General features: G+C 37.8%; 20 non-coding genes across 20 annotated transcripts; all 20 read left to right on the plus strand.

The window, feature by feature from the left end:
• Positions 1–876: 876 nt before the first annotated feature.
• TRNAQ-CUG (transfer RNA glutamine (anticodon CUG)) lies at positions 877–948 on the plus strand. Its single transcript has one exon. It is a non-coding gene; the product is annotated as a tRNA-Gln (tRNA).
• Positions 949–1,892: 944 nt separating this feature from the next.
• TRNAP-CGG (transfer RNA proline (anticodon CGG)) lies at positions 1,893–1,964 on the plus strand. The gene has a single exon. It is a non-coding gene; the product is annotated as a tRNA-Pro (tRNA).
• Positions 1,965–2,908: 944 nt separating this feature from the next.
• Positions 2,909–2,980, plus strand: TRNAQ-CUG (transfer RNA glutamine (anticodon CUG)). The gene has a single exon. It is a non-coding gene; the product is annotated as a tRNA-Gln (tRNA).
• A 944-nt stretch (positions 2,981–3,924) lies between these two features.
• Positions 3,925–3,996, plus strand: TRNAP-CGG (transfer RNA proline (anticodon CGG)). Its single transcript has one exon. It is a non-coding gene; the product is annotated as a tRNA-Pro (tRNA).
• A 945-nt stretch (positions 3,997–4,941) lies between these two features.
• Positions 4,942–5,013, plus strand: TRNAQ-CUG (transfer RNA glutamine (anticodon CUG)). The gene has a single exon. It is a non-coding gene; the product is annotated as a tRNA-Gln (tRNA).
• A 944-nt stretch (positions 5,014–5,957) lies between these two features.
• On the plus strand, positions 5,958–6,029 carry TRNAP-CGG (transfer RNA proline (anticodon CGG)). Its single transcript has one exon. It is a non-coding gene; the product is annotated as a tRNA-Pro (tRNA).
• Positions 6,030–7,989: 1,960 nt separating this feature from the next.
• On the plus strand, positions 7,990–8,061 carry TRNAP-CGG (transfer RNA proline (anticodon CGG)). The gene has a single exon. It is a non-coding gene; the product is annotated as a tRNA-Pro (tRNA).
• A 946-nt stretch (positions 8,062–9,007) lies between these two features.
• Positions 9,008–9,079, plus strand: TRNAQ-CUG (transfer RNA glutamine (anticodon CUG)). Its single transcript has one exon. It is a non-coding gene; the product is annotated as a tRNA-Gln (tRNA).
• Positions 9,080–10,022: 943 nt separating this feature from the next.
• On the plus strand, positions 10,023–10,094 carry TRNAP-CGG (transfer RNA proline (anticodon CGG)). The gene has a single exon. It is a non-coding gene; the product is annotated as a tRNA-Pro (tRNA).
• Positions 10,095–11,039: 945 nt separating this feature from the next.
• TRNAQ-CUG (transfer RNA glutamine (anticodon CUG)) lies at positions 11,040–11,111 on the plus strand. The gene has a single exon. It is a non-coding gene; the product is annotated as a tRNA-Gln (tRNA).
• Positions 11,112–12,055: 944 nt separating this feature from the next.
• On the plus strand, positions 12,056–12,128 carry TRNAT-CGU (transfer RNA threonine (anticodon CGU)). Its single transcript has one exon. It is a non-coding gene; the product is annotated as a tRNA-Thr (tRNA).
• Positions 12,129–13,072: 944 nt separating this feature from the next.
• Positions 13,073–13,144, plus strand: TRNAQ-CUG (transfer RNA glutamine (anticodon CUG)). The gene has a single exon. It is a non-coding gene; the product is annotated as a tRNA-Gln (tRNA).
• Positions 13,145–14,088: 944 nt separating this feature from the next.
• TRNAP-CGG (transfer RNA proline (anticodon CGG)) lies at positions 14,089–14,160 on the plus strand. The gene has a single exon. It is a non-coding gene; the product is annotated as a tRNA-Pro (tRNA).
• A 945-nt stretch (positions 14,161–15,105) lies between these two features.
• Positions 15,106–15,177, plus strand: TRNAQ-CUG (transfer RNA glutamine (anticodon CUG)). The gene has a single exon. It is a non-coding gene; the product is annotated as a tRNA-Gln (tRNA).
• A 945-nt stretch (positions 15,178–16,122) lies between these two features.
• Positions 16,123–16,194, plus strand: TRNAQ-CUG (transfer RNA glutamine (anticodon CUG)). The gene has a single exon. It is a non-coding gene; the product is annotated as a tRNA-Gln (tRNA).
• Positions 16,195–17,139: 945 nt separating this feature from the next.
• On the plus strand, positions 17,140–17,212 carry TRNAT-CGU (transfer RNA threonine (anticodon CGU)). Its single transcript has one exon. It is a non-coding gene; the product is annotated as a tRNA-Thr (tRNA).
• Positions 17,213–18,156: 944 nt separating this feature from the next.
• Positions 18,157–18,228, plus strand: TRNAQ-CUG (transfer RNA glutamine (anticodon CUG)). The gene has a single exon. It is a non-coding gene; the product is annotated as a tRNA-Gln (tRNA).
• A 944-nt stretch (positions 18,229–19,172) lies between these two features.
• Positions 19,173–19,244, plus strand: TRNAQ-CUG (transfer RNA glutamine (anticodon CUG)). The gene has a single exon. It is a non-coding gene; the product is annotated as a tRNA-Gln (tRNA).
• Positions 19,245–20,189: 945 nt separating this feature from the next.
• On the plus strand, positions 20,190–20,261 carry TRNAQ-CUG (transfer RNA glutamine (anticodon CUG)). Its single transcript has one exon. It is a non-coding gene; the product is annotated as a tRNA-Gln (tRNA).
• A 1,962-nt stretch (positions 20,262–22,223) lies between these two features.
• TRNAQ-CUG (transfer RNA glutamine (anticodon CUG)) lies at positions 22,224–22,295 on the plus strand. Its single transcript has one exon. It is a non-coding gene; the product is annotated as a tRNA-Gln (tRNA).
• Positions 22,296–23,087: the final 792 nt, after the last annotated feature.

Here is a 23,087-nt window from a genome sequence, read left to right on the forward strand (position 1 = left end):
CGAGTGGTTTTGGCGATGGACTAGAAATCCATTGGGGTCTCCCAACTCGTGTTCAAATACTGCCGACTACAATTTGGCTTGCTGGAAAAATGTAATTGAAGTAAATTTTAGACCAATACTCAAACATTTTAGAATCCATTCAGTGATCATAAACACCTGTAGAATAAACCAAAAATGCTTCCTTTCTTTGCCATGGGGGTGTGCCTACTATTCTATTATCATAGTTATGTTATTTGCACCTGATACCAGCAATATTCCCCCATATCATCTAATTTATCAAACTCCTACATGATTTACCATATCACCATGTACTTTAGCTTTCTCTAAAAAAATCATCATATCACCATTTTGGGCAATCACAATCTGGGATGTGAAATCCATTGCTACAGCACTCAAGAAGGTAGCAGAGGGTTTTTCTGGTTTGCCATAAAAAGTTATTTATAGATAGAGTTGAAAACAATACACAGGGCGAGAATAACAATGGGGTGGATGGAGCTATAGTCCTCCACATGAAAATAGGCCCACCATCAACTGTACGGTTGGCCATAAATCATAAGTATTAAAATTGTAGTTTTAGTTTTCTCATCAAACTATGTTATTTTTCTACTTTTCTGTATTTAGAGAGAAATTGGGGCTGACAGTGTAGGCGTTGTACACACCCACTTGGATCTGGCTACATCCACATAGCACTGGTCACAGCTCCTCCCCTTCTCAGTATAGGCCCTGAAACATTTTAGCCCCTGACCCATGTGGTCCTTAATCCGGCCTTAACAATATGCAAATAGATTGGTAGCATTTCAAAGATTTTAAGCACCTCCAGTTTAGTATACAGTTTATTATATGTGGACTGTTACAGCCCGGCATACTATGTCAATAGGTTCCATGGTGTAATGGTTAGCACTCTGGACTCTGAATCCAGTGATCCAAGTTCAAATCTCAGTGGGACCTTGTATAAATATTTATTGTAAAAATAGTTAACAAATATGGCACATTATAAAATATGTATGTATTCTCTGCCGATTGGTTTTGGCGATGGACTAGAAATCCATTGGGGTCTCCCAGCACGTGTTCAAATACTGCCGACTACATTTTGGCTTGCTGGAAAAATGTAATTGAAATAAATTTTAAACCAAAACTCAAACATTTTAGAAACCATTCAGTGATCATAAACACCTGTAGAATAAACCAAAAATGCTTCCATTCTTTGCCATGGGGGTGTGCATACTATTATATTATCATAGTTATGTTATTTGCACCTGATACCAGCAATATTCTCCCATATCATCTAATTTATCAATCTCCTACATGATTTACCATATCACCATGTACTTTAGCTTTCTCTAAAAAATCATCATATCACCATTTTGGGCAATGACAGTCTGGGATGTGAAATCCATTGCTACAGCACTCAAAAAGGTAGCAGAGGGTTTTTCTGGTTTGCCATAAAAAGTTATTTATACATAGAGTTGAAAACAATAGACAGGGTGAGAATAACAATGGGGTGGATGGAGCTACAGTCCTCCACATAAAAATAGGCCCACCATCAACTGTACGGTTGGCCATAAATCATAAGTAATAAAATTGTAGTTTTAGTTTTCTCATCAAAGTATGTTATTTTTCTACTTTTCTGTATTTAGAGAGAAATTGGGGATGACAGTGTAGGCGTTGTACACACCCACTTGGATCTGGCTACATCCACATAGCACTGGTCACAGCTCCTCCCCTTCTCAGTATAGTCCCTGAAACATTTTAGCCCCTGACCCATGTGGCCCTTAATCCGGCATTAACAATATGCAAATAGTTTGGTAGCATTTCAAAGATTTTAAGCACCTCCAGGTTAGTATACAGTTTGTTATATGTGTACGGTTACAGCCTGTCATAAAGTGTCGATAGGTTCCATGGTGTAATGGTTAGCACTCTGGACTCGGAATCCAGCGATCTGAGTTCAAATCTCGGTGGGACCTTGTTTAAATGTTTATTGTGAAAATAGAAAACAAATATGACACTTAATAAAATATGTATGTATTCGTGGCCGAGTGGTTTTGGCGATGGACTAGAAATCCATTGGGGTCTCCCAACTCGTGTTCAAATACTGCCGACTACAATTTGGCTTGCTGGAAAAATGTAATTGAAGTAAATTTTAGACCAATACTCAAACATTTTAGAATCCATTCAGTGATCATAAACACCTGTAGAATAAACCAAAAATGCTTCCTTTCTTTGCCATGGGGGTGTGCCTACTATTCTATTATCATAGTTATGTTATTTGCACCTGATACCAGCAATATTCCCCCATATCATCTAATTTATCAATCTCCTACATGATTTACCATATCACCATGTACTTTAGCTTTCTCTAAAAAATCATCATATCACCATTTTGCGCAATCACAATCTGGGATATGAAATCCATTGCTACAGCACTCAAAAAGGTAGCAGAGGGATTTTCTGGTTTGCCAGAAAAAGTTATTTATACATAGAGTTGAAAACAATAGACAGGGTGAGAATAACAATTGGGTGGATGGAGCTACAGTCCTCCACATAAAAATAGGCCCACCATCAACTATATGGATGGCCATAAATCATAAGTACTAAAATTGTAGCTTTAGTTTTCTCATCAAACTATGTTATTTTTCTACTTTTCTGTATTTAGAGAGAAATTGGGGCGGACAGTGTAGGCGCTGTACACACCCACTTGGATCTGGCTACATCCACATAGCACTGGTCACAGCTCCTCCCCTTTTCAGTATAGGCCCTGAAACATTTTAGCCCCTGACCCATGTGGCCCTTAATCCGGCCTTAACAATATGCAAATAGTTTGGTAGCATTTCAAAGATTTTAAGCACCTCCAGTTTAGTATACAGTTTATTATATGTGGACTGTTACAGCCTGGCATACTATGTCAATAGGTTCCATGGTGTAATGGTTAGCACTCTGGAGTCTGAATCCAGTGATCCGAGTTCAAATCTCAGTGGGACCTTGTATAAATCTTTATTGTAAAAATAGTTAACAAATATGACACATTATAAAATATGTATATATTCTCTGCCGATTGGTTTTGGCGATGGACTAGAAATCCATTGGGGTCTCCCAGCGCGTGTTCAAATACTGCCGACTACATTTTGGCTTGCTGGAAAAATGTAATTGAAATAAATTTTAAACCAATACTCAAACATTTTAGAATCCATTCAGTGATCATAAACACCTGTAGAATAAACCAAAAATGCTTCCTTTCTTTGCCATGGGGGTGTGCCTACTATTATATTATCATAGTTATGTTATTTGCACCTGATACCAGCAATATTCCCCCATATCATCTAATTTATCAATCTCCTACATGATTTACCATATCACCATGTACTTTAGCTTTCTCTAAAAAATCATCATATCACCATTTTGGGCAATGACAGTCTGGGATGTGAAATCCATTGCTACAGCACTCAAAAAGGTAGCAGAGGGTTTTTCTGGTTTGCCATAAAAAGTTATTTATACATAGAGTTGAAAACAATAGACAGGGTGAGAATAACAATGGGGTGGATGGAGCTACAGTCCTCCACATAAAAATAGGCCCACCATCAACTGTACGGTTGGCCATAAATCATAAGTAATAAAATTGTAGTTTTAGTTTTCTCATCAAAGTATGTTATTTTTCTACTTTTCTGTATTTAGAGAGAAATTGGGGATGACAGGTTAGGCGTTGTACACACCCACTTGGATCTGGCTACATCCACATAGCACTGGTCACAGCTCCTCCCCTTCCCAGTATAGTCCCTGAAACATTTTAGCCCCTGACCCATGTGGCCCTTAATCCGGCATTAACAATATGCAAATAGTTTGGTAGCATTTCAAAGATTTTAAGCACCTCCAGGTTAGTATACAGTTTGTTATATGTGTACGGTTACAGCCTGTCATAAAGTGTCGATAGGTTCCATGGTGTAATGGTTAGCACTCTGGACTCGGAATCCAGCAATCTGAGTTCAAATCTCGGTGGGACCTTGTTTAAATGTTTATTGTGAAAATAGAAAACAAACATGACACTTAATAAAATATGTATGTATTCGTGGCCGAGTGGTTTTGGCGATGGACTAGAAATCCATTGGGGTCTCCCAACTCGTGTTCAAATACTGCCGACTACAATTTGGCTTGCTGGAAAAATGTAATTGAAGTAAATTTTAGACCAATACTCAAACATTTTAGAATCCATTCAGTGATCATAAACACCTGTAGAATAAACCAAAAATGCTTCCTTTCTTTGCCATGGGGGTGTGCCTACTATTCTATTATCATAGTTATGTTATTTGCACCTGATACCAGCAATATTCCCCCATATCATCTAATTTATCAAACTCCTACATGATTTACCATATCACCATGTACTTTAGCTTTCTCTAAAAAAATCATCATATCACCATTTTGGGCAATCACAATCTGGGATGTGAAATCCATTGCTACAGCACTCAAGAAGGTAGCAGAGGGTTTTTCTGGTTTGCCATAAAAAGTTATTTATAGATAGAGTTGAAAACAATACACAGGGCGAGAATAACAATGGGGTGGATGGAGCTATAGTCCTCCACATGAAAATAGGCCCACCATCAACTGTACGGTTGGCCATAAATCATAAGTATTAAAATTGTAGTTTTAGTTTTCTCATCAAACTATGTTATTTTTCTACTTTTCTGTATTTAGAGAGAAATTGGGGCTGACAGTGTAGGCGTTGTACACACCCACTTGGATCTGGCTACATCCACATAGCACTGGTCACAGCTCCTCCCCTTCTCAGTATAGGCCCTGAAACATTTTAGCCCCTGACCCATGTGGTCCTTAATCCGGCCTTAACAATATGCAAATAGATTGGTAGCATTTCAAAGATTTTAAGCACCTCCAGTTTAGTATACAGTTTATTATATGTGGACTGTTACAGCCCGGCATACTATGTCAATAGGTTCCATGGTGTAATGGTTAGCACTCTGGACTCTGAATCCAGTGATCCAAGTTCAAATCTCAGTGGGACCTTGTATAAATATTTATTGTAAAAATAGTTAACAAATATGGCACATTATAAAATATGTATGTATTCTCTGCCGATTGGTTTTGGCGATGGACTAGAAATCCATTGGGGTCTCCCAGCACGTGTTCAAATACTGCCGACTACATTTTGGCTTGCTGGAAAAATGTAATTGAAATAAATTTTAAACCAAAACTCAAACATTTTAGAAACCATTCAGTGATCATAAACACCTGTAGAATAAACCAAAAATGCTTCCATTCTTTGCCATGGGGGTGTGCATACTATTATATTATCATAGTTATGTTATTTGCACCTGATACCAGCAATATTCTCCCATATCATCTAATTTATCAATCTCCTACATGATTTACCATATCACCATGTACTTTAGCTTTCTCTAAAAAATCATCATATCACCATTTTGGGCAATGACAGTCTGGGATGTGAAATCCATTGCTACAGCACTCAAAAAGGTAGCAGAGGGTTTTTCTGGTTTGCCATAAAAAGTTATTTATACATAGAGTTGAAAACAATAGACAGGGTGAGAATAACAATGGGGTGGATGGAGCTACAGTCCTCCACATAAAAATAGGCCCACCATCAACTGTACGGTTGGCCATAAATCATAAGTAATAAAATTGTAGTTTTAGTTTTCTCATCAAAGTATGTTATTTTTCTACTTTTCTGTATTTAGAGAGAAATTGGGGATGACAGTGTAGGCGTTGTACACACCCACTTGGATCTGGCTACATCCACATAGCACTGGTCACAGCTCCTCCCCTTCTCAGTATAGTCCCTGAAACATTTTAGCCCCTGACCCATGTGGCCCTTAATCCGGCATTAACAATATGCAAATAGTTTGGTAGCATTTCAAAGATTTTAAGCACCTCCAGGTTAGTATACAGTTTGTTATATGTGTACGGTTACAGCCTGTCAAAAAGTGTCGATAGGTTCCATGGTGTAATGGTTAGCACTCTGGACTCGGAATCCAGCGATCTGAGTTCAAATCTCGGTGGGACCTTGTTTAAATGTTTATTGTGAAAATAGAAAACAAATATGACACTTAATAAAATATGTATGTATTCGTGGCCGAGTGGTTTTGGCGATGGACTAGAAATCCATTGGGGTCTCCCAACTCGTGTTCAAATACTGCCGACTACAATTTGGCTTGCTGGAAAAATGTAATTGAAGTAAATTTTAGACCAATACTCAAACATTTTAGAATCCATTCAGTGATCATAAACACCTGTAGAATAAACCAAAAATGCTTCCTTTCTTTGCCATGGGGGTGTGCCTACTATTCTATTATCATAGTTATGTTATTTGCACCTGATACCAGCAATATTCCCCCATATCATCTAATTTATCAAACTCCTACATGATTTACCATATCACCATGTACTTTAGCTTTCTCTAAAAAATCATCATATCACCATTTTGGGCAATGACAGTCTGGGATGTGAAATCCATTGCTACAGCACTCAAAAAGGTAGCAGAGGGTTTTTCTGGTTTGCCATAAAAAGTTATTTATAAATAGAGTTGAAAACAATAGACAGGGTGAGAATAACAATGGGGTGGATGGAGCTACAGTTCTCCACATAAAAATAGGCCCACCATCAACTGTACGGTTGGCCATAAATCATAAGTAATAAAATTGTAGTTTTAGTTTTCTCATCAAAGTATGTTATTTTTCTACTTTTCTGTATTTAGAGAGAAATTGGGGATGACAGTGTAGGCGTTGTACACACCCACTTGGATCTGGCTACATCCACATAGCACTGGTCACAGCTCCTCCCCTTCTCAGTATAGTCCCTGAAACATTTTAGCCCCTGACCCATGTGGCCCTTAATCCGGCATTAACAATATGCAAATAGTTTGGTAGCATTTCAAAGATTTTAAGCACCTCCAGGTTAGTATACAGTTTGTTATATGTGTACGGTTACAGCCTGTCATAAAGTGTCGATAGGTTCCATGGTGTAATGGTTAGCACTCTGGACTCGGAATCCAGCAATCTGAATTCAAATCTCGGTGGGAACTTGTTTAAATGTTTATTGTGAAAATAGAAAACAAATATGACACTTAATAAAATATGTATGTATTCGTGGCCGAGTGGTTTTGGCGATGGACTAGAAATCCATTGGGGTCTCCCAACTCGTGTTCAAATACTGCCGACTACAATTTGGCATGTTGGAAAAATTTAATTGAAGTAAATTTTAGACCAATACTCAAATGTTTTAGAATCCATTCAGTGATCATAAACACCTGTAGAATAAACCAAAAATGCTTCCTTTCTTTGCCATGGGGGTGTGCCTACTATTCTATTATCATAGTTATGTTATTTGCACCTGATACCAGCAATATTCCCCCATATCATCTAATTTATCAAACTCCTACATGATTTACCATATCACCATGTACTTTAGCTTTCTCTAAAAAATCATCATATCACCATTTTGGGCAATGACAGTCTGGGATGTGAAATCCATTGCTACAGCACTCAATAAGGTAGCAGAGGGTTTTTCTGGTTTGCCATAAAAAGTTATTTATATATAGAGTTGAAAACAATAGACAGGGTGAGAATAACAATGGGGTGGATGGAGCTACAGTTCTCCACATAAAAATAGGCCCTCCATCAACTGTACGGTTGGCCATAAATCATAAGTAATAAAATTGTAGTTTTAGTTTTCTCATCAAAGTATGTTATTTTTCTACTTTTCTGTATTTAGAGAGAAATTGGGGATGACAGTGTAGGCGTTGTACACACCCACTTGGATCTGGCTACATCCACATAGCACTGGTCACAGCTCCTCCCCTTCTCAGTATAGTCCCTGAAACATTTTAGCCCCTGACCCATGTGGCCCTTAATCCGGCATTAACAATATGCAAATAGTTTGGTAGCATTTCAAAGATTTTAAGCACCTCCAGGTTAGTATACAGTTTGTTATATGTGTACGGTTACAGCCTGTCATAAAGTGTCGATAGGTTCCATGGTGTAATGGTTAGCACTCTGGACTCGGAATCCAGCGATCTGAGTTCAAATCTCGGTGGGACCTTGTTTAAATGTTTATTGTGAAAATAGAAAACAAATATGACACTTAATAAAATATGTATGTATTCGTGGCCGAGTGGTTTTGGCGATGGACTAGAAATCCATTGGGGTCTCCCAACTCGTGTTCAAATACTGCCGACTACAATTTGGCTTGCTGGAAAAATGTAATTGAAGTAAATTTTAGACCAATACTCAAACGTTTTAGAATCCATTCAGTGATCATAAACACCTGTAGAATAAACCAAAAATCCTTCCTTTCTTTGCCATGGGGGTGTGCCTACTATTCTATTATCATAGTTATGTTATTTGCACCTGATACCAGCAATATTCCCCCATATCATCTAATTTATCAAACTCCTACATGATTTACCATATCACCATGTACTTTAGCTTTCTCTAAAAAAATCATCATATCACCATTTTGGGCAATCACAATCTGGGATGTGAAATCCATTGCTACAGCACTCAAGAAGGTAGCAGAGGGTTTTTCTGGTTTGCCATAAAAAGTTATTTATACATAGAGTTGAAAACAATACACAGGGCGAGAATAACAATGGGGTGGATGGAGCTACAGTCCTCCACATGAAAACAGGCCCACCATCAACTGTACGGTTGGCCATAAATCATAAGTATTAAAATTGTAGTTTTAGTTTTCTCATCAAACTATGTTATTTTTCTACTTTTCTGTATTTAGAGAGAAATTGGGGCTGACAGTGTAGGCGTTGTACACACCCACTTGGATCTGGCTACATCCACATAACACTGGTCACAGGTCCTCCCCTTCTCAGTATAGGCCCTGAAACATTTTAGCCCCTGACCCATGTGGTCCTTAATCCGGCCTTAACAATATGCAAATAGATTGGTAGCATTTCAAAGATTTTAAGCACCTCCAGTTTAGTATACAGTTTATTATATGTGGACTGTTACAGCCCCGGCATACTATGTCAATAGGTTCCATGGTGTAATGGTTAGCACTCTGGACTCTGGATCCAGTGATCCAAGTTCAAATCTCAGTGGGACCTTGTATAAATATTTATTGTAAAAATAGTTAACAAATATGGCACATTATAAAATATGTATGTATTCTCTGCCGATTGGTTTTGGCGATGGACTAGAAATCCATTGGGGTCTCCCAGCGCGTGTTCAAATACTGCCGACTACATTTTGGCTTGCTGGAAAAATGTAATTGAAATAAATTTTAAACCAATACTCAAACATTTTAGAAACCATTCAGTGATCATAAACACCTGTAGAATAAACCAAAAATGCTTCCATTCTTTGCCATGGGGGTGTGCATACTATTATATTATCATAGTTATGTTATTTGCACCTGATACCAGCAATATTCTCCCATATCATCTAATTTATCAATCTCCTACATGATTTACCATATCACCATGTACTTTAGCTTTCTCTAAAAAATCATCATATCACCATTTTGGGCAATGACAGTCTGGGATGTGAAATCCATTGCTACAGCACTCAAAAAGGTAGCAGAGGGTTTTTCTGGTTTGCCATAAAAAGTTATTTATACATAGAGTTGAAAACAATAGACAGGGTGAGAATAACAATGGGGTGGATGGAGCTACAGTTCTCCACATAAAAATAGGCCCACCATCAACTGTAGGGTTGGCCATAAATCATAAGTAATAAAATTGTAGTTTTAGTTTTCTCATCAAAGTATGTTATTTTTCTACTTTTCTGTATTTAGAGAGAAATTGGGGATGACAGTGTAGGCGTTGTACACACCCACTTGGATCTGGCTACATCCACATAGCACTAGTCACAGCTCCTCCCCTTCTCAGTATAGTCCCTGAAACATTTTAGCCCCTGACCCATGTGGCCCTTAATCCGGCATTAACAATATGCAAATAGTTTGGTAGCATTTCAAAAATTTTAAGCACCTCCAGGTTAGTACACAGTTTATTATATGTGTACTGTTACAGCCCGGCGTAAAGTGTAATTGGTTCCATGGTGTAATGGTTAGCACTCTGGACTCGGAATCCAGCGATCTGAGTTCAAATCTCGGTGGGACCTTGTTTAAATGTTTATTGTGAAAATAGAAAACAAATATGACACTTAATAAAATATGTATGTATTCGTGGCCGAGTGGTTTTGGCGATGGACTAGAAATCCATTGGGGTCTCCCAACTCGTGTTCAAATACTGCCGACTACAATTTGGCTTGCTGGAAAAATGTAATTGAAGTAAATTTTAGACCAATACTCAAACGTTTTAGAATCCATTCAGTGATCATAAACACCTGTAGAATAAACCAAAAATCCTTCCTTTCTTTGCCATGGGGGTGTGCCTACTATTCTATTATCATAGTTATGTTATTTGCACCTGATACCAGCAATATTCCCCCATATCATCTAATTTATCAAACTCCTACATGATTTACCATATCACCATGTACTTTAGCTTTCTCTAAAAAAATCATCATATCACCATTTTGGGCAATCACAATCTGGGATGTGAAATCCATTGCTACAGCACTCAAGAAGGTAGGAGAGGGTTTTTCTGGTTTGCCATAAAAAGTTATTTATACATAGAGTTGAAAACAATACACAGGGCGAGAATAACAATGGGGTGGATGGAGCTACAGTCCTCCACATGAAAATAGGCCCACCATCAACTGTACGGTTGGCCATAAATCATAAGTATTAAAATTGTAGTTTTAGTTTTCTCATCAAACTATGTTATTTTTCTACTTTTCTGTATTTAGAGAGAAATTGGGGCTGACAGTGTAGGCGTTGTACACACCCACTTGGATCTGGCTACATCCACATAACACTGGTCACAGCTCCTCCCCTTCTCAGTATAGGCCCTGAAACATTTTAGCCCCTGACCCATGTGGTCCTTAATCCGGCCTTAACAATATGCAAATAGATTGGTAGCATTTCAAAGATTTTAAGCACCTCCAGTTTAGTATACAGTTTATTATATGTGGACTGTTACAGCCCGGCATACTATGTCAATAGGTTCCATGGTGTAATGGTTAGCACTCTGGACTCTGAATCCAGTGATCCAAGTTCAAATCTCAGTGGGACCTTGTATAAATATTTATTGTAAAAATAGTTAACAAATATGGCACATTATAAAATATGTATGTATTCTCTGCCGATTGGTTTTGGCGATGGACTAGAAATCCATTGGGGTATCCCAGCGCGTGTTCAAATACTGCCGACTACATTTTGGCTTGCTGGAAAAATGTAATTGAAATAAAGTTTAAACCAATACTCAAACATTTTAGAAACGATTCAGTGATCATAAACACCTGTAGAATAAACCAAAAATGCTTCCATTCTTTGCCATGGGGGTGTGCATACTATTATATTATCATAGTTATGTTATTTGCACCTGATACCAGCAATATTCTCCCATATCATCTAATTTATCAATCTCCTACATGATTTACCATATCACCATGTACTTTAGCTTTCTCTAAAAAATCATCATATCACCATTTTGGGCAATGACAGTCTGGGATGTGAAATCCATTGCTACAGCACTCAAAAAGGTAGCAGAGGGTTTTTCTGGTTTGCCATAAAAAGTTATTTATACATAGAGTTGAAAACAATAGACAGGGTGAGAATAACAATGGGGTGGATGGAGCTACAGTCCTCCACATAAAAATAGGCCCACCATCAACTGTACGGTTGGCCATAAATCATAAGTAATAAAATTGTAGTTTTAGTTTTCTCATCAAAGTATGTTATTTTTCTACTTTTCTGTATTTAGAGAGAAATTGGGGATGACAGTGTAGGCGTTGTACACACCCACTTGGATCTGGCTACATCCACATAGCACTGGTCACAGCTCCTCCCCTTCTCAGTATAGTCCCTGAAACATTTTAGCCCCTGACCCATGTGGCCCTTAATCCGGCATTAACAATATGCAAATAGTTTGGTAGCATTTCAAAGATTTTAAGCACCTCCAGGTTAGTATACAGTTTGTTATATGTGTACGGTTACAGCCTGTCATAAAGTGTCGATAGGTTCCATGGTGTAATGGTTAGCACTCTGGACTCGTGAATCCAGCGATCTGAGTTCAAATCTCGGTGGGACCTTGTTTAAATGTTTATTATGAAAATAGAAAACAAATATGACACTTAATAAAATATGTATGTATTCGTGGCCGAGTGGTTTTGGCGATGGACTAGAAATCCATTGGGGTCTCCCAACTCGTGTTCAAATACTGCCGACTACAATTTGGCTTGCTGGAAAAATGTAATTGAAGTAAATTTTAGACCAATACTCAAACGTTTTAGAATCCATTCAGTGATCATAAACACCTGTAGAATAAACCAAAAATGCTTCCTTTCTTTGCCATGGGGGTGTGCCTACTATTCTATTATCATAGTTATGTTATTTGCACCTGATACCAGCAATATTCCCCCATATCATCTAATTTATCAAACTCCTACATGATTTACCATATCACCATGTACTTTAGCTTTCTCTAAAAAATCATCATATCACCATTTTGGGCAATCACAGTCTGGCATGTGAAATCCATTGCTACAGCACTCAAAAAGGTAGCAGAGGGTTTTCCTGGTTTGCCATAAAAAGTTATTTATACATAGAGTTGAAAACAATACACAGGGCGAAAATAACAATGGGGTGGATGGAGCTACAGTCCTCCACATAAAAATAGGCCCACCATCAACTGTACGGTTGGCCATCAATCATAAGTACTAAAATTGTAGTTTTAGTTTTCTCATCAAAGTATGTTATTTTTCTACTTTTCTGTATTTAGAGAGAAATTGGGGATGACAGTGTAGGCGTTGTACACACCCACTTGGATCTGGATACATCCACATAGCACTGGTCACAGCTCCTCCCCTTCTCAGTATAGGCCCTGAAACATTTTAGCCCCTGACCCATGTGGTCCTTAATCCGGCCTTAACAATATGCAAATAGATTGGTAGCATTTCAAAGATTTTAAGCACCTCCAGTTTAGTATACAGTTTATTATATGTGGACTGTTACAGCCCAGCATACTACGTCAATAGGTTCCATGGTGTAATGGTTAGCACTCTGGACTCTGAATCCAGTGATCTGAGTACAAATCTCAGTGGGACCTTGTATAAATATTTATTGTAAAAATAGTTAACAAATATGACACATTATAAAATTTTATGTATTCATGGCCGATTGGTTTTGGCGATGGACTAGAAATCCATTGGGGTCTCCCAGCGCGTGTTCAAATACTGCCGACTACATTTTGGCTTGCTGGAAAAATGTAATTGAAATAAATTTTAAACCAATACTCAAACATTTTAGAAACCATTCAGTGATCATAAACACCTGTAGAATAAACCAAAAATGCTTCCTTTCTTTGCCATGGGGGTGTGCATACTATTATATTATCATAGTTATGTTATTTGCACCTGATACCAGCAATATTCTCCCATATCATCTAATTTATCAATCTCCTACATGATTTACCATATCACCATGTACTTTAGCTTTCTCTAAAAAAATCATCATATCACCATTTTGGGCAATCACAATCTGGGATGTGAAATCCATTGCTACAGCACTCAAGAAGGTAGCAGAGGGTTTTTCTGGTTTGCCATAAAAAGTTATTTATACATAGAGTTGAAAACAATACACAGGGCGAGAATAACAATGGGGTGGATGGAGCTACAGTCCTCCACATAAAAATAGGCCCATCATCAACTGTACGGTTGGCCATAAATCATAAGTATTAAAATTGTCATTTTAGTTTTCTCATCAAAGTATGTTATTTTTCTACTTTTCTGTATTTAGAGAGAAATTGGGGATGACAGTGTAGGCGTTGTACACACCCACTTGGATCTGGCTACATCCACATAGCACTGGTCACAGCTCCTCCCCTTCCCAGTATAGTCCCTGAAACATTTTAGCCCCTGACCCATGTGGCCCTTAATCCGGCATTAACAATATGCAAATAGTTTGGTAGCATTTCAAAGATTTTAAGCACCTCCAGGTTAGTATACAGTTTGTTATATGTGTACGGTTACAGCCTGTCATAAAGTGTCGATAGGTTCCATGGTGTAATGGTTAGCACTCTGGTCTCGGAATCCAGCGATCTGAGTTCAAATCTCGGTGGGACCTTGTTTAAATGTTTATTGTGAAAATAGAAAACAAATATGACACTTAATAAAATATGTATGTATTCGTGGCCAAGTGGTTTTGGCGATGGACTAGAAATCCATTGGGGTCTCCCAACTCGTGTTCAAATACTGCCGACTACAATTTGGCTTGCTGGAAAAATGTAATTGAAGTAAATTTTAGACCAATACTCAAACATTTTAGAATCCATTCAGTGATCATAAACACCTGTAGAATAAAACAAAAATGCTTCCTTTCTTTGCCATGGGGGTATGCCTACTATTCTATTATCATAGTTATGTTATTTGCACCTGATACCAGCAATATTCCCCCATATCATCTAATTTATCAAACTCCTACATGATTTACCATATCACCATGTACTTTAGCTTTCTCTAAAAAAATCATCATATCACCATTTTGGGCAATCACAATCTGGGATGTGAAATGCATTGCTACAGCACTCAAGAAGGTAGCAGAGGGTTTTTCTGGTTTGCCATAAAAAGTTATTTATACATAGAGTTGAAAACAATACACAGGGCGAGAATAACAATGGGGTGGATGGAGCTACAGTCCTCCACATGAAAATAGGCCCACCATCAACTGTACGGTTGGCCATGAATCATAAGTATTAAAATTGTAGTTTTAGTTTTCTCATCAAACTATGTTATTTTTCTACTTTTCTGTATTTAGAGAGAAATTGGGGCTGACAGTGTAGGCGTTGTACACACCCACTTGGATCTGGCTACATCCACATAGCACTGGTCACAGCTCCTCCCCTTCTCAGTATAGGCCCTGAAACATTTTAGCCCCTGACCCATGTGGTCCATAATCCGGCCTTAACAATATGCAAATAGATTGGTAGCATTTCAAAAATTTTAAGCACCTCCAGTTTAGTATACAGTTTATTATATGTGGACTGTTACAGCCCAGCATACTATGTCAATAGGTTCCATGGTGTAATGGTTAGCACTCTGGACTCTGAATCCAGTGATCCGAGTTCAAATCTCAGTGGGACCTTGTATAAATATTTATTGTAAAAATAGTTAACAAATATGACACATTATAAAATATGTATGTATTCACTGCCGATTGGTTTTGGCGATGGACTAGAAATCCATTGGGGTCTCCCAGCGCGTGTTCAAATACTGCCGACTACATTTTGGCTTGCTGGAAAAATGTAATTGAAATAAATTTTAAACCAATACTCAAACATTTTAGAAACCATTCAGTGATCATAAACACCTGTAGAACAAACCAAAAATGCTTCCATTCTTTGCCATGGGGGTGTGCATACTATTATATTATCATAGTTATGTTATTTGCACCTGATACCAGCAATATTCCCCCATATCATCTAATTTATCAAACTCCTACATGATTTACCATATCACCATGTACTTTAGCTTTCTCTAAAAAAATCATCATATCACCATTTTGGGCAATCACAATCTGGGATGTGAAATCCATTGCTACAGCACTCAAGAAGGTAGCAGAGGGTTTTTCTGGTTTGCCATAAAAAGTTATTTATACATAGAGTTGAAAACAATACACAGGGCGAGAATAACAATGGGGTGGATGGAGCTACAGTCCTCCACATGAAAATAGGCCCACCATCAACTGTACGGTTGGCCATAAATCATAAGTATTAAAATTGTAGTTTTAGTTTTCTCATCAAACTATGTTATTTTTCTACTTTTCTGTATTTAGAGAGAAATTGGGGCTGACAGTGTAGGCGTTGTACACACCCACTTGGATCTGGCTACATCCACATAGCACTGGTCACAGCTCCTCACCTTCTCAGTATAGGCCCTGAAACATTTTAGCCCCTGACCCATGTGGTCCTTAATCCGGCCTTAACAATATGCAAATAGATTGGTAGCATTTCAAAGATTTTAAGCACCTCCAGTTTAGTATACAGTTTATTATATGTGGACTGTTACAGCCCGGCATACTATGTCAATAGGTTCCATGGTGTAATGGTTAGCACTCTGGACTCTGAATCCAGTGATCTGAGTACAAATCTCAGTGGGAACTTGTATAAATATTTATTGTAAAAATAGTTAACAAATAGGACACATTATAAAATATGTATGTATTCATGGCCGATTGGTTTTGGCGATGGACTAGAAATCCATTGGGGTCTCCCAGCGCGTGTTCAAATACTGCCGACTACATTTTGGCTTGCTGGAAAAATGTAATTGAAATAAATTTTAAACCAATACTCAAACATTTTAGAAACCATTCAGTGATCATAAACACCTGTAGAATAAACCAAAAATGCTTCCTTTCTTTGCCATGGGGGTGTGCATACTATTATATTATCATAGTTATGTTATTTGCACCTGATACCAGCAATATTCTCCCATATCATCTAATTTATCAATCTCCTACATGATTTACCATATCACCATGTACTTTAGCTTTCTCTAAAAAAATCATCATATCACCATTTTCGGCAATCACAATCTGGGATGTGAAATCCATTGCTACAGCACTCAAGAAGGTAGCAGAGGGTTTTTCTGGTTTGCCATAAAAAGTTATTTATACATAGAGTTGAAAACAATACACAGGGCGAGAATAACAATGGGGTGGATGGAGCTACAGTCCTCCACATAAAAATAGGCCCATCATCAACTGTACGGTTGGCCATAAATCATAAGTATTAAAATTGTCATTTTAGTTTTCTCATCAAAGTATGTTATTTTTCTACTTTTCTGTATTTAGAGAGAAATTGGGGATGACAGTGTAGGCGTTGTACACACCCACTTGGATCTGGCTACATCCACATAGCACTGGTCACAGCTCCTCCCCTTCTCAGTATAGTCCCTGAAACATTTTAGCCCCTGACCCATGTGGCCCTTAATCCGGCATTAACAATATGCAAATAGTTTGGTAGCATTTCAAAGATTTTAAGCACCTCCAGGTTAGTATACAGTTTGTTATATGTGTACGGTTACAGCCTGTCATAAAGTGTCGATAGGTTCCATGGTGTAATGGTTAGCACTCTGGACTCGTGAATCCAGAGATCTGAGTTCAAATCTCGGTGGGACCTTGTTTAAATGTTTATTGTGAAAATAGAAAACAAATATGACACTTAATAAAATATGTATGTATTCGTGGCCGAGTGGTTTTGGCGATGGACTAGAAATCCATTGGGGTCTCCCAACTCGTGTTCAAATACTGCCGACTACAATTTGGCTTGCTGGAAAAATGTAATTGAAGTAAATTTTAGACCAATACTCAAACGTTTTAGAATCCATTCAGTGATCATAAACACCTGTAGAATAAACCAAAAATGCTTCCTTTCTTTGCCATGGGGGTGTGCCTACTATTCTATTATCATAGTTATGTTATTTGCACCTGATACCAGCAATATTCCCCCATATCATCTAATTTATCAAACTCCTACATGATTTACCATATCACCATGTACTTTAGCTTTCTCTAAAAAATCATCATATCACCATTTTGGGCAATCACAGTCTGGCATGTGAAATCCATTGCTACAGCACTCAAAAAGGTAGCAGAGGGTTTTCCTGGTTTGCCATAAAAAGTTATTTATACATAGAGTTGAAAACAATACACAGGGCGAAAATAACAATGGGGTGGATGGAGCTACAGTCCTCCACATAAAAATAGGCCCACCATCAACTGTACGGTTGGCCATCAATCATAAGTACTAAAATTGTAGTTTTAGTTTTCTCATCAAAGTATGTTATTTTTCTACTTTTCTGTATTTAGAGAGAAATTGGGGATGACAGTGTAGGCGTTGTACACACCCACTTGGATCTGGATACATCCACATAGCACTGGTCACAGCTCCTCCCCTTCTCAGTATAGGCCCTGAAACATTTTAGCCCCTGACCCATGTGGTCCTTAATCCGGCCTTAACAATATGCAAATAGATTGGTAGCATTTCAAAGATTTTAAGCACCTCCAGTTTAGTATACAGTTTACTATATGTAGACTGTTACAGCCCAGCATACTACGTCAATAGGTTCCATGGTGTAATGGTTAGCACTCTGGACTCTGAATCCAGTGATCTGAGTACAAATCTCAGTGGGACCTTGTATAAATATTTATTGTAAAAATAGTTAACAAATATGACACATCATAAAATTTTATGTATTCATGGCCGATTGGTTTTGGCGATGGACTAGAAATCCATTGGGGTCTCCCAGCGCGTGTTCAAATACTGCCGACTACATTTTGGCTTGCTGGAAAAATGTAATTGAAATAAATTTTAAACCAATACTCAAACATTTTAGAAACCATTCAGTGATCATAAACACCTGTAGAATAAACCAAAAATGCTTCCTTTCTTTGCCATGGGGGTGTGCATACTATTATATTATCATAGTTATGTTATTTGCACCTGATACCAGCAATATTCTCCCATATCATCTAATTTATCAATCTCCTACATGATTTACCATATCACCATGTACTTTAGCTTTCTCTAAAAAAATCATCATATCACCATTTTGGGCAATCACAATCTGGGATGTGAAATCCATTGCTACAGCACTCAAGAAGGTAGCAGAGGGTTTTTCTGGTTTGCCATAAAAAGTTATTTATACATAGAGTTGAAAACAATACACAGGGCGAGAATAACAATGGGGTGGATGGAGCTACAGTCCTCCACATAAAAATAGGCCCATCATCAACTGTACGGTTGGCCATAAATCATAAGTATTAAAATTGTCATTTTAGTTTTCTCATCAAAGTATGTTATTTTTCTACTTTTCTGTATTTAGAGAGAAATTGGGGATGACAGTGTAGGCGTTGTACACACCCACTTGGATCTGGCTACATCCACATAGCACTGGTCACAGCTCCTCCCCTTCCCAGTATAGTCCCTGAAACATTTTAGCCCCTGACCCATGTGGCCCTTAATCCGGCCTTAACAATATGCAAATAGTTTGGTAGCATTTCAAAGATTTTAAGCACCTCCAGTTTAGTATACAGTTTATTATATGTGGACTGTTACAGCCCAGCATACTATGTCAATAGGTTCCATGGTGTAATGGTTAGCACTCTGGACTCTGAATCCAGTGATCTGAGTACAAATCTCAGTGGGACCTTGTAAAAATATTTATTGTAAAAATAGTTAACAAATATGACACATTATAAAATATGTATGTATTCATGGCCGATTGGTTTTGGCGATGGACTAGAAATCCATTGGGGTCTCCCAGCGCGTGTTCAAATACTGCCGACTACATTTTGGCTTGCTGGAAAAATGTAATTGAAATAAATTTTAAACCAATACTCAAACATTTTAGAAACCATTCAGTGATCATAAACACCTGTAGAATAAACCAAAAATGCTTCCTTTCTTTGCCATGGGGGTGTGCATACTATTATATTATCATAGTTATGTTATTTGCACCTGATACCAGCAATATTCTCCCATATCATCTAATTTATCAATCTCCTACATGATTTACCATATCACCATGTACTTTAGCTTTCTCTAAAAAAATCATCATATAACCATTTTGGGCAATCACAATCTGGGATGTGAAATCCATTGCTACAGCACTCAAGAAGGTAGCAGAGGGTTTTTCTGGTTTGCCATAAAAAGTTATTTATACATAGAGTTGAAAACAATACACAGGGCGAGAAAAACAATGGGGTGGATGGAGCTACAGTCCTCCACATAAAAATAGGCCCATCATCAACTGTACGGTTGGCCATAAATCATAAGTATTAAAATTGTCATTTTAGTTTTCTCATCAAACTATGTTATTTTTCTACTTTTCTGTCTTTAGAGAGAAATTGGGGCTGATAGTGTAGGCGTTGTACACACCCACTAGGATCTGGCTACATCCACATAACACTAGTCACAGCTCCTCCCCTTCTCAGTATAGGCCCTGAAACATTTTAGCCCCTGACCCATTTGGTCCTTAATCCGGCCTTAACAACATGCAAATAGATTGGTAGCATTTCAAAGATTTTAAGCACCTCCAGTTTAGTATACAGTTTATTATATGTTGACTGTTACAGCCTGGCATTATATGTCAATAGGTTCCATGGTGTAATGGTTAGCACTCTGGACTCTGAATCCAGCGATCAGAGTTCAAATCTCGGTGGGACCTTGTTTAAATATTTATTGTAAAAATAGTAAACAAATATGACACATTATAAAATATGTATGTATTCTCTGCCGATTGGTTTTGGCGATGGACTAGAAATCCATTGGGGTCTCCCAGCGCGTGTTCAAATACTGCCGACTACATTTTGGCTTGCTGGAAAAATGTAATTGAAATAAATTTTAAACCAATACTCAAACATTTTAGAAACCATTCAGTGATCATAAACACCTGTAGAATAAACCAAAAATGCTTCCTTTCTTTGCCATGGGGGTGTGCATACTATTATATTATCATAGTTATGTTATTTGCACCTGATACCAGCAATATTCTCCCATATCATCTAATTTATCAATCTCCTACATGATTTACCATATCACCATGTACTTTAGCTTTCTCTAAAAAAATCATCATATCACCATTTTCGGCAATCACAATCTGGGATGTGAAATCCATTGCTACAGCACTCAAGAAGGTAGCAGAGGGTTTTTCTGGTTTGCCATAAAAAGTTATTTATACATAGAGTTGAAAACAATACACAGGGCGAGAATAACAATGGGGTGGATGGAGCTACAGTCCTCCACATAAAAATAGGCCCATCATCAACTGTACGGTTGGCCATAAATCATAAGTAATAAAATTGTAGTTTTAGTTTTCTCATCAAAGTTTGTTATTTTTCTACTTTTCTGTATTTAGAGAGAAATTGGGGATGACAGTGTAGGCGTTGTACACACCCACTTGGATCTGGCTACATCCACATAGCACTGGTCACAGCTCCTCCCCTTCTCAGTATAGTCCATGAAACATTTTAGCCCCTGACCCATGTGGCCCTTAATTCAGCATTAACAATATGCAAATAGTTTGGTAGCATTTCAAAGATTTTAAGCACCTCCAGGTTAGTATATAGTTTGTTATATGTGTACAGTTACAGCCTGTCATAAAGTGTCGATAGGTTCCATGGTGTAATGGTTAGCACTCTGGACACGGAATCTAGCGATCTGAGTTCAAATCTCGGTGGGACCTTATTTTAAATGTTTATTGTGAAAATAGAGAACAAATATGACACTTAATAAAATATGTATGTATTCGTGGCCGAGTGGTTATGGCGATGGACTAGAAATCCATTGGGGACTCCCAACTCGTGTTCAAATACTGCCGACTACAATTTGGCTTGCTGGAAAAATGTAATTGAAGTTAATTTTAGACCAATACTGAAACGTTTTAGAATCCATTCAGTGATCATAAACACCTGTAGAATAAACCAAAAATGCTTCCTTTCTTTGTCATGGGGGTGTGCCTACTATTCTATTATCATAGTTATGTTATTTGCACCTGATACCAGCAATATTCCCCCATATCATCTAATTTATCAAACTCCTACATGATTTACCATATCACCATGTACTTTAGCTTTCTCTAAAAAATCATCATATCTCCATTTTGGTCAATCACAGTCTGGGATGTGAAATCCATTGCTACAGCACTCAAAAAGGTAGCAGAGGGTTTTCCTGGTTTGCCATAAAAAGTTATTTATACATAGAGTTGAAAACAATACACAGGGCGAAAATAACAATGGGGTGGATGGAGCTACAGTCCTCCACATAAAAATAGGCCCACCATCAACTGTACGGTTGGCCATCAATCATAAGTACTAAAATTGTCATTTTAGTTTTCTCATCAAACTATGTTATTTTTTAACTTTTCTGTCTTTAGAGAGAAATTGGGGCTGATAGTGTAGGCGTTGTACACACCCACTAGGATCTGGCTACATCCACATAGCACTAGTCACAGCTCCTCCCCTTTTCAGTATAGGCCCTGAAACATTTTAGCCCCTGACCCATTTGGCCCTTAATCTGGCCTTAACAACATGCAAATAGATTGGTAGCATTTCAAAGATTTTAAGCACCTCCAGTTTAGTATACAGTTTATTATATGTTGACTGTTACAGCCTGGCATTATATGTCAATAGGTTCCATGGTGTAATGGTTAGCACTCTGGACTCTGAATCCAGCGATCAGAGTTCAAATCTCGGTGGGACCTTGTTTAAATATTTATTGTAAAAATAGTAAACAAATATGACACATTATAAAATATGTATGTATTCTCTGCCGATTGGTTTTGGCGATGGACTAGAAATCCATTGGGGTCTCCCAGCGCGTGTTCAAATACTGCCGACTACATTTTGGCTTGCTGGAAAAATGTAATTGAAATAAATTTTAAACCAATACTCAAACATTTTAGAAACCATTCAGTGATCATAAACACCTGTAGAATAAACCAAAAATGCTTCCTTTCTTTGCCATGGGGGTGTGCATACTATTATATTATCATAGTTATGTTATTTGCACCTGATACCAGCAATATTCTCCCATATCATCTAATTTATCAATCTCCTACATGATTTACCATATCACCATGTACTTTAGCTTTCTCTAAAAAAATCATCATATCACCATTTTCGGCAATCACAATCTGGGATGTGAAATCCATTGCTACAGCACTCAAGAAGGTAGCAGAGGGTTTTTCTGGTTTGCCGTAAAAAGTTATTTATACATAGAGTTGAAAACAATACACAGGGCGAGAATAACAATGTGGTGGATGGAGCTACAGTCCTCCACATAAAAATAGGCCCATCATCAACTGTACGGTTGGCCATAAATCATAAGTAATAAAATTGTAGTTTTAGTTTTCTCATCAAAGTTTGTTATTTTTCTACTTTTCTGTATTTAGAGAGAAATTGGGGATGACAGTGTAGGCGTTGTACACACCCACTTGGATCTGGCTACATCCACATAGCACTGGTCACAGCTCCTCCCCTTCTCAGTATAGTCC

This window comes from Taudactylus pleione, unplaced genomic scaffold (assembly GCF_031769625.1).
Source record: "Taudactylus pleione unplaced genomic scaffold, aTauple2 ptg000085l, whole genome shotgun sequence".
NCBI lineage: Eukaryota > Metazoa > Chordata > Amphibia > Anura > Myobatrachidae > Taudactylus > Taudactylus pleione.